At 52.5% G+C, this 9,678-nt stretch overlaps 1 long non-coding RNA gene across 5 annotated transcripts; it reads left to right on the forward strand.

Moving 5' to 3' along the window:
- The first annotated feature begins 6 nt into the window (after positions 1-6).
- On the forward strand, positions 7-3,907 carry LOC105102630 (uncharacterized). 5 transcript variants are annotated; one of them, XR_010383307.1, is made up of 5 exons: positions 14-68; positions 1,968-2,123; positions 2,258-2,330; positions 2,890-2,969; positions 3,614-3,907. It is a non-coding gene; the product is annotated as an uncharacterized LOC105102630 (long non-coding RNA). The 5 variants fall into 5 exon arrangements; XR_010383308.1 differs by having other exon boundaries at positions 2,905-2,969; XR_010383310.1 differs by lacking the exon at positions 1,968-2,123.
- The last annotated feature ends 5,771 nt before the right edge of the window (positions 3,908-9,678 follow it).

The raw sequence follows: 9,678 nt of genomic DNA on the forward strand, positions 1-9,678 counted from the left end.
GGCTCAAAAGGCACTGAGCCCAGGGTGTCCCAACTTCCTCATGCCCCGAGGACCAGCCAAGCACCCAGGTAAGAGCCTTCCCTGGGGGGTCACTACCCTGCAGCCCCTCTGCCCCCGGATGCTCCTGAGTCCAGCCCTTCTGAGGAAGAAAGGAAGGGGCCTAGGTAACCACAGGGTGACCCAAACAAGTCCCTTCCAGCCCCTGGGCCTCAGTTTCCACCTGTGGGATGAGGAGGTCAAGACTCCTGATGGGGTGGTAGCATCTCTGCTGCTGCCGCTGCCTCCGCCTCTGCCAAACTAGGTACTTGATCTTACCCAGGTGACTTTGGAAGGGCCTGCTGGGCTTCTGGGGTGGGGGTTGGGGTCACCAGCTGAGGTGTCATCATTCACAGGCCCCTCCTCCCAGGCAGAGGACTCCTACCCCATCTCACCTTGACTGCATCCCAAAAGGGAGGATACCACTTCAGGGAGGTTGCCAGGCAGGATGGATCCCAAGGCCCTGCTCTGTGACCTTGGGCAGGCTTCTTTGCCTCTCAGGGCCAGTTTCCACTGCTGGGATAGGGAAACATGGCCCAAGTCCATTCCAAAAGCTCAGAGTCCCAGCTCCTCTTCCTCTCCAGAAGCTTTGGGGTCTCCAGAATATCCCCTAGGCCTCAGCAGGACTGGCATTGTGACTTATCACTGAAGTCTGTTGGGCCAGAGCCTGGAGGGGATGAGAACACACTTTGCAGGAGAAACATCTGTTCCCCCAGGGCCCCTAAGCCATCTCAGGGACCCCAGCCAGCAGCTCCTTCCTCTCCCCAGTGGGGGGACAGACCCAAAAGTTGAAGGGAGGGTGGCTTCTCACCAGTGCAGGCCAGTGTACAGGATAGCCTCACAAGTCCTTATTTGCATATAAGGAACCAGCAGTGGCTCAGTTAACCCACTTGCTCAAGGTCACCCAGCTCCCAGGACTCTGGCTCTCAGGCCACGAGGTGTTAAGTGCTCTTCCAGACAGCCGGCTGCTTATAGCCCCGCAAGAGCATTCTGCAGCAGATTTGTGTATCAGCATCTTTCCCAATTCCCTGTTCTTCCCCTGTTCTTCCCCTCCCCACATTCCTCTGTCCCTTTCCAGTTCTTGGCCTGCCCACTCTTCTCTTGGCCTCTCTGCCCCACTCTCCCACTTCCTCTGTCTCCCCTTCTCCCACCACCCTTTTCTCTTTCCATCTCATCTCCAGCTTTGTATGTGGGGAGTCTGGGCATTCAGAGGTCCCCTGAGACAGATGCCCAGCTGTCCCTCATTGTCCCTCGGCCCTGGGACTGCAGCAGTAAGGGTGGGCAAAGGACAGACAGCGGAGGCTGCAGCAGCCAAACCTGAACGTGGGACCCAGCTCTGGTTGGGAAAGAAACGAGGAAACAAGGAACTTGGGGAGAGAGGGTGTGGGGTGACAGAGCGGGCAAAGGCTGCCCAGGAGCCGTAAATTGGAGCCACTCCCGGCTTTACGAGCAGATCTGGGGTTGAGACTGGACTTCGCCCAGAGAAGGAGTGCTGGCATCAGACTCCAGGTGTGGGCCCTGGATGATAAGGAGCCTCAATAAAAAGACCATGGACCTGGGGCCATGAGGACCCAGGGGCCCAGGTGGGTGGACATGCTGTACTCCCCAGACTTCTGCCCAAGGGGAGATGCCAGGCGGGCAGGGCCCAGGCCTCCAGTGGGCTCCCACCCCCTGTAACAGCAACTCCATGTGGAAGTGCCCACTAGTTCCAGTGGGGCTGCTGTTATCTGGGGTGGGGGCCAGTGCCCATGGAGGAGGAGAGGCAGCTGCTGCCCAGCAGGCCAGCAGGGACCTCCACGGCCATTCTCCCAGGCCCAGGATGACGAAGGGTGGTGGGCTGTCGGCAGGCTGCCAAGACCGAGTGCACAGGGCTCTGACCTATGAATTGACAGCCAGTGCTCTTGTCTCCCCTCTGGCTGCCAATTCCATAGGTCACAGGTATGTTCGCCTCAATGCCAGCCTCGAGGACCTGCAGGGGAAGGGGTAGGGCTGGTGGTATCCAGTGGGCAATGAAGACTTGCTACCACGGTGCATCACTCAAGGAGCAGCTCCCTCCTGTCTCATTCCCACCTTTCCATTTCCCTCTTGTGAGTATGATCTGCTTTAAGTCCCCACCTATACCCACTCCCCTGTGGCATGCCTCTGTGCTTTTTCCATGCTGTTCCCTCTGCCTGGAACACCCTTCCCAGCATTTTTTTTTTTTTTTTTTTTTTTTGGCCAGGCTCACTCTTACTAACCAAGCTCTGTCCAAGTATTTGCTGCTTCCAGGAAGCCTTCTTAAAGCCTGCTTGATCGTAAGTGCCCATCCAGGCACGCCCAGCACCCTGTGCTTCCCCCAAGTACTGCATTCTCCCAGTATTTCTGTTCTCCTCACCAGCTATGAGCTCAGCCCCAGCCCAAGCCAAGCCCAAGTGTGTGCTCAATAAATGTTTAAACAGATCCTGAGCCTCCATCTTACACCCTGAGGAAGAACCACCAACCCTGGGTGTGGCCAAGGGGAGCCAAGGCCACAGTTGGAGTCTGTGCTGGAGCCCCCCAGGATAGGGAACCTGAGCCTCCCCCTCCTCTTGCCCCTTTCTCCTCATGCCTGTCTCATCTCCCTGAAGCACATTCCCAACCCCAGGCTGCCCAGGCCCAGCTGTGGTGGGAGCGGGGGAGGCAGCCGAGTGGACAGGACTGCAGCCCCCACCCCTGTACCACCTTCCCACAATAGCCTCACGCCTGCCAGTTTTTTATCAAATGAGGTTGTGGGAACATTTTCATTTGAATAAAATGGTTTCTGCTGCTAAAAAATTAGAATTTAAACACTGGAAACACAGACCTAGGAATAAAGCCCAAATTGCTTAATAACAGGAACTGGTTCTTGAGCCCTTTCTGCAGGCTGGGTGCTTGTATCCATCAATCACCTGGAATCATCTCGGCAACCTTGTGAGGTAACTGTCAGAAACTTATTTGGGAGATGAAGACACAGGCTCAGAAAGGATGAGCATCTTGCTAAAGTCACAGAGCAAGTGGGACCTTCTCCCTCTGAGGACTCTATGTGGCTGACAGGCATTTGGCCGCCTGCTCTGGTCGCTATGACTGCCTCACCCTTTCCCATGTGCAGCTTTGCTCTCACTGCCTTGTCAGCTCCAGATCCCTGGGCCCCCGTCCCCACTGCTGCCGCCCAGCTAAGATGTCCCTCCCATGACTCTGAAGGATCTACTCCCCTTCCTTGGCCTCCTTATCTCCTTATCTTGTGCAGGGTTGAGAGCTCTGTGAGCTTATCTTAATCCTTGTGCTGGTCCCAGACTTCTTGAGGGTAAAGTCCAGGACTCACTCATCCTTCCTGGTTGGGCAGCTCCAACCTAGTAGGTATTCACCGTACACTGGCCAGATGGAGGGGACTTGAACTCTGACCCTCTTGGGGCTGTCAGGCCCCAGGCCTAGAGTGCTGGCTTGCTCTGGGTTTCCCACTCCATCTGCCTCTACAGTCTCTGACAGCTCTCAGAGACCATGTCCCAGCTTGTGCAAGGTAGACCCAACTCCCTCTGACTGGTTTCTTGATCACTGTTGATCTGAGGTCTTTTCCCTACAGGCCCTGGGCCTGTGCACATCTTTCCGAGCTTGGATCCTGCTCCCACCCGTCTCCAGACCTCCAGGACACCTGCCTGCTCATTACCAGAGCCCACTTCCTGCTCTCCCCAGCTCGCTGGTTCCCACGATTCTCTGTGGCCTCTCCTAGAGCTTTCATTACACCATGTCACCAGCACTTGGCTATTCCCACTAGCCTGTGAATCCCTGGGGACAGTGGCCACTGATTTTTTGTTTCCTCTAGCCTCAGAGAATGGCTCAGAGTAGGTGCTTAATAAATACATGCTTAAGGACTGACCACGTGGTGTAAATGAAGCTGCTTGGGGGGAGGGGGGCAGCAGATGCCTGGAGTGGTCAGCACAGTGCTCACAGGTTAGAGGTCCTCGGTAAATGCCAGCCAACGTCTTCATCACCGCGCCACACATTTGTGAAACACTGTGATGCCACCTGGCCGTCGTCGGGGTGTACACTCAAATTAACTGTGTTCCAACCTCAAAGAAAGGACGATGGGGGAAGGAGTGGTCAGAGTTGGGGAGATTTGATCGGAAAAGGCACCTTGAGAAAGGTGAGTTTAAGTTCAGCTTTTGCTGAGGTGAAGCCCGGGAAGAGGTCGGGAGCACTGGGAGGGGAAGGAGTGACAGGGACAATGGTGCAGAAAGGAGTAGGCACTGGTGGGCCGGAGAGCCAACTCTCCTGAAACCCTTACTCCCTGCGGCCACCAGCAGGGGGCGCCCCGGATCGCATCCCGCCAGAGCTGGGCGAGGTCGATCCTTTCCCCGCCACCTTCCCCCCGACTCCTCCCCCGCTCTGATCCCGCAGCCATCCCTCCCTCCTTGCCCTGCGCCCCGACCCCTCCCCGACCGCTCCAGACCTGCCGGGTACCCACAGCGCCCTACACGCAACTGCGGATCCCAGGTGCTCCGCGCGCGCGTAGGTTTCTGGTGGGACATTTACAGCTGTTACGTGTGTATAAAACATAAATGTATAGTGTATATTTGAATAACTATAAAATGAGTCTGGGTAACTACCACTCAAGTTAAGAAAAAGAAAATCTCTGCGCTGCAGAGCGCCCCAGTGTGTCCTCGCAGGTGACCCCTCCCCGGAAGCACAATGCTGACCTTTACTGTAACCACTTCCTCACCTTTCTCTGCGGTTTACCACCTAGGTACGCAGCCCAAAACAGAATATGTTCACTTGCCTGGAGTTGTAGTTTATTATAAAAGCGGAGTCCTGCAGTTGTGTCGGGCTGTCTCCAGGTAGTTTCTGGAGCTGTAGTTTGCTCACGTTCATTCACTGCCCTTGTAGGAACAGAATCCAGTTGATTCATCCATTTGACTGTAAATGGACTTAGGCCCTGCTAGGTCATGAGGTAGCAAATGTAATCAGGCCACACAGTGCCTGAAGCTGGGGGGGGGGGGGGGGCTATTACAGGCCTTTTTGTTTTCAACAATTAGGAAATCTTCAGAAAAGCTGCAAGAAAATTACAATGAATATCCACATACCTTTCACTCAGATTCATCAATAGTTGACCTTTTGCCACCTTTGCTTCCCCTCTCTTCCTCTCCCTCTCTCTTTCTCTCTTACACACGTTCACACACGCATTTTTTCTGAACGACTTGACAGTAAGTTACAAAGGTCATGCTCCTTCACTCTTAGGTATTTCAATATATATGTCCTAAGAAAAATGACATTTCTTACACAACTGCAGTACAGTTACCAGACTTAAGCCTAGCAACATTGATGCAATGCTGTGATCTGATATGCCGTCCACTTTCTAGGGTCTCTGATTGTCCCAATGAACTGGGACCATGCCTCACATTTGGTTGTCAGGGATCTTCAGTCTTTCATCTGGAACCATCCTCAGCCTTACTTTGTTTTTTCAAGACCTTAAAATTTTTGAAGAGTACTGGCCAGTTGTTTTGTAGAATGTCCTTCAGCATTTTTTCCTTCTTCTCCCCTAATTCAGAAAATTAAATTCAGTCTATCATATAAAATTTGGACAATATAGAGAAGTAAACCAAAATTGCCCCAGTTCCTTTGTCGCAAGAATACCCCTGTAGACATTTCCTGTAACCGCTCGAGTTAGCTGACTTTGCTGTCCTGGGCATCTATACATTAACATTTAATCCTAGGAGGTAGCTTTCTTTAGCCCCATTTTACAGCTGGTCCCAGAGACCCTGAGTCTTGCTAAAAATCACAGAGTCAGAAGGACTAGAACTTAACAGTGTACTTGGCCCTTATGCTACACTCTCTCTCAATAGTGGCTGGTAGTGTGTGTGTGTGTGTGTGTGTGTGTGTGTGTGTGGCCAGATCAAGTTGCATCCGTATTGAAATCTGCTTTCCCAGTTACAGTACACCACAATCACTCTAGTTTCCTTTTTTTCTCTCCTGTTGCCAGGTTTTGCCAAATAAATTGTTGATTGACAAAAAGACAAATCCGTTGTTGTAGTGGCCTTCTATTCCACACAACAAATGACCACAATAAGTGGCTTAAAACAACAGTCATTTATTAGCTCATGGTTCCGTAGGTCAGAAGTCCAGAGTCTTGAATGCTGGAATCAGGTGGTAGCCAGGCTGAGTTCTCATCTGGGGACCCTGGGAGGCATCTGCTTCCACACTCATTCTTATTAGTTGGCAGGGATTGGCCGGATTCAGGCCTTGCACCTATAGGAGTGAGGGCCCCGTTTCCTTGCTGGTTGTCAGCTGGGGGCTGCTCTAGTCTCCTAGAGGCCACCCACATTCTTCTCCACGTGGTCACCCTCCATCTTCAAGTCAACAACGGCACATCGAATCCTTGTGCTTTGAATCTCTGACTTCCTCTGCCACCAGCCAAAGAAAACTGCTTTTAAATAGCTCATGCGATGAGGTCAGGCCACTCTGATAATCTAAAGTTAACTGTGTCATCGAACATGACCTATCACAGGAGTAAACCCATCAAATTCACAGTCCCAGGCATTATACCGGGTATGTACACCAGGGTGGAGAATTTTGGGGACATCTTAGAATTCTGCCTACCACAATTACCAAAGGTTTTTCAAGGGGAGGTCTTGGGACCCAGGGGTAGCAGGCCAGGCTGGATAAGCAGGTGGTGGAAGCTTGACCTCAGCTCTGGGGAAGGTTCTGTTGCATTCCTGCCCTTTGAGAAAGCCCAACATGTACTTCTCGGCATGAGCACAGAGCTTGGGTACACATGAGCCCTCTCATCTCTGCCACTTCCGGTCCTTTTCAGATGACCCATCCCCACTGCCTGTACTCAAGGTCAGGATGAAGTCAGGGGAATGTTCCAGCTGGGCCAAAAGGGAAGTGAGAGACTGTTGGCAGGGCAGGTGGGCTGGGGCAGCGGCTTGGCCCACCAAGCTCAGAGCCACCTGGGTGGAGACTAACTTGGGAGAGGGAAGAAGGAGGTGTTAGGTCAGTGGAAGGAGCTGGAGGGTGACCTGGGGCACAATATCTGAACCCCACCTAGATATGGGTGTGAGGGGCTGGGCTTGTGAAAAATGCATTGGTCTCTGTGCCCTGGCAGCTGAGGGTGACACACGACTGGGGACGGAATTATTCTCCAGCCCCCAGCCTGTGAGCCCCATGGTGAGGCTCAGGGCAGTGCCTGGTCATGGGGGAACAGGGAATAGAGGCCACGGTGAGGGAGAGGAGCAGAGGAACATGCATGGGAGAGATGTGAGAAAGGCAAGGGACTGCACTCCCACTCGTGGGGCTAGGATTGTGGTCACTCAGGCAGCAACATCCGTATGCCTCGTGTGTACGCTCAGCTTCCGAGACCACAGGGACATTGGGGTTACACCCACCATTTCCCTCACAGTAAGGGGAGATCCAAAACCCTGCCAAGGGACCCCTGATGGTATCACTATAGAAGGCCAGATAATAAACGTGCCAGATAATAAATCACTTCCCCAGAAGTCCCCAGATGCAATGTGTCCACAGCAAAGGCTTGGAGGGCAGGGCTGGGATGGCACCTGAGCTCTCCAGGGAGTTTAGGTAAAGACTGCACCCTGTGTTCACCTGCAGCTCCCGCCCCAACAGCCCCCGCAAGATGGGGCCAGAGGCCACAGGAACTGAGACACACGTTTGGAAGCCCAGCAGTGAGTGGCCTCCTCCAGCCCTGCCGTAGAGTTTCTACCAGAGGTGCTCAGAGGCCTCTGCAGCTCAGCTCTGCAAAGCACTATGTGGTCACATGTGGAACCCCCTCGCTGCAGAGAAGGAGCTGCTGCTTCAGGGCAGAGTTCACTCCGGCCTGTACCTGGGAAAGAGACTCTTAAAACCCTCGTGCTTGGTTTGCCACCAGCCTGACCCTGCAACTTCAAATGGTTTGAGTGTGGAAAGAGCACAGTGTTAAGATTTCAAAGCCCTGCTTCTCGTTCAACCTGGGTGACTTGAAGCAGGCCACTAAGCATCCCCGGGCCTCGCAATTTTGCTCATTGGGATCTGAAAGCAGAGACCCTAAGCAGCCCTGATACTCTGTCACCTCCAAGCCAGACCACATTCCAGCTCCTGCCTGACACCTGCAGAGGCCTCTGGAGCCCAACAGCCCTCCCATCTGCTGGCCAAATCTATCCCTCATGATTGCAAGGAATGTAAACTCTGCTTATGTGCAAACTTGCTCAGTGGAAAGAATGAACTATTCCTCATCCCAGGGACAAACCTATATGTTCTGGGCTTTTCTCAGCCTGATTCTTCCACCATATTTGGAGAAAAACTCCATTTTTCTTTTTTTTTTTTTTAAGTTGTTTTTAGGGGCGTTGTAGACACATGTTTCTCTAGACCAGGCTGTTAGGGGCTTGAGCAGACTGCTTTGAGGGAAAGCAGGTAACCCCCTTGTGTAGCTGGGAGCAGTCTCTGAAGAGACCTGGTGGCACCCAAGGCAGGGTTTGGCAGTGTATGTCTGTGAATTTGAAGGAGTGGGAGATGGGCATCATTTTTGAGATAAAGGAAAATATCTGAAGCCTTCTTCAGTCTTTTGCTGGGGACCCAGACAAAAACAGACAGAAAGTGAAAGAGGAGAAACCAAAAGTGAAATGGTTCACTCACGGTTTATGAAACTTTCCCACCGAACAGAAACTACCTTACACAAAAAACAAAAAGGAAAGAAAGGACATGTTCACAATTTGGAGCATTACTAGATATGAAAGCTGCCCAGGACCTAGGGGCCAACTCCATGAAATTGGGGAAACTAATTTCCACCCACCTGAGCCTAGTGAGGGAGATCACTTTTGCCAGTCCTTCAAGTCCTTGGAGAAACCAAGCATCCATACATAGCCAACAGGGGCTGGGTTTCATTTATAAATAACCCAGGAACATTTTGTTGTTTCCAATTTTTTAGGGCAGGGTTTTCCCAGCAAACAGGGCTCTAGGGAGATGTGACAACCATGGCGGGTCAGTGTGAGTGCTGCCGGGACGAGCTAGTGGAACCCTCATTCAGGCCATTAGACAACCACCTCTTTCAGGATCCTCAGCCCCAGGCCCTTCCCTGGAACAGCCCAGAAATTACATCTCCGGGGTGGACCCCTCAAAGTACCATGTAGGAGATAAGTTCTTTGGCTTTTAAGGCTGGACCAGGAAGTCTAGACTGGCTCTGCCGGGGACTCCTAGTCACCAGCTGGCACACAGTCTCTGATGACAGCCCTGCTTAGGAGTCTTAATAACCCCTTTAGAGGAGAAAGCCAAAGAAAGAGTCTCATGGCTGCTGCGTTTTACTGTGATGAAAAGAATGCTAATGAAGTCCCAAGTAAAAGCAGTAAATCAGGGACCTAAGACTGAAAGCAGGGCTGGAATTACTCATCTGCTCTCCAATGGTCAGGGAGGGGGAGGGAAAGCAATCAATTTAATGTGAATTTTTCCCCTCAGAAAGCACCAAGGCCTGATCCTACAAGGGGTGGGCAATCAAATCTCCCATCTGGCCCCCTCTAGTATTCTGCTGTTCTCAGATCTGAGTTCCTGCCTCTGTCCTCTTAGCCTGCCAGCCTGCTTTCTTTCTTGATACAGACACCCAGCCCTCCAGGCTCCCACATTTCCCAGAAGCCAGAAAGTTGGACATGAGGCCTTCGAGTTTCCAGG

The sequence above is a fragment of the Camelus dromedarius genome, chromosome 12, assembly GCF_036321535.1.
Source record: "Camelus dromedarius isolate mCamDro1 chromosome 12, mCamDro1.pat, whole genome shotgun sequence".
In the NCBI taxonomy this organism is placed as follows: Eukaryota; Metazoa; Chordata; class Mammalia; order Artiodactyla; family Camelidae; genus Camelus; species Camelus dromedarius.